This window comes from Chiloscyllium plagiosum, chromosome 7, assembly GCF_004010195.1.
Source record: "Chiloscyllium plagiosum isolate BGI_BamShark_2017 chromosome 7, ASM401019v2, whole genome shotgun sequence".
Lineage (NCBI taxonomy): Eukaryota > Metazoa > Chordata > Chondrichthyes > Orectolobiformes > Hemiscylliidae > Chiloscyllium > Chiloscyllium plagiosum.
In genome coordinates this window covers 64,849,499-64,850,412 of record NC_057716.1, presented here as the reverse complement: position 1 = coordinate 64,850,412, position 914 = coordinate 64,849,499, and positions in this window count along the sequence as shown.

The following is a 914-nucleotide window of genomic DNA, read 5'->3' as shown; positions in this document are numbered from 1 at the left end:
CAGGTAGAGAAAAGGTGATTAGATAGACTGAAGAACTGTGGAGACTACATAGAGCAAACAGCATTATTAGTGTGGGAACCTCAGGAGGAAGAGTAGGAGAGGGAACGTATAGCAGGGAAAAATGAAAGTGGGAAGTGTATGCAATGCCACAGACATATTGAGTGTGAGACAGGAAACAAAAGTATGGTATTTACCTGATGGATCAGAGAAGATTATTGATCTCCTTTCCAGCATTCCTGGCATTTCTGCACACCCTGGAAATGACACAGAGTTTGGTGGTCCAACCTCCTCTGGCAGTCCTGCAGGAAGAAGATATCTCTTCATTGTATCAACCCATCCTCTAGAACCTCCAGGTCCATGTCAGTGAAAAGCAGAGACATCTTCCCCTTCTCTGACAACTTGTGCTTCTGTCTTTCATCAACAGGGCAGCTTCAGAATGCCAATACTTATCGAGGAGTATTTTAAAGGTGGCATGGTACAAGAGATGCCAGTCTTTGAGTGGCTTTTTCTTGAATGGTTTATTGTGGGAATGGTGTGTGGTGCATGGGGTGATCCATGAAATTGAACTTGAGAAATGGCACAGAGGTGTGGTAGGTAATTAATAAAGTGAGAAAGCTTCTAGAACACAATTGGGACTTAGTCAAAACAAGAACTGCGGATACTAGAGAACAAACAAAAACACATTTCTGGAGAAATTCAACAGGTCTTGGGAGAGAAAGCAGTGTCAATGTTCTGGGTCCAGTGACCCCTCATCAGAACTAGTAGTAGGTAGGAAAAAATGTTTCTTATAATCAAGATGGCCCTGGGGAAATGGGGATTGGTTTAAAGGAATGGGAGGATTGGTGGAGACAGAGGCCAAGGGACAGAAATGCAGGCAGACAAAGGGATGGATAATGGTTAGCCAGAGAAGAAGA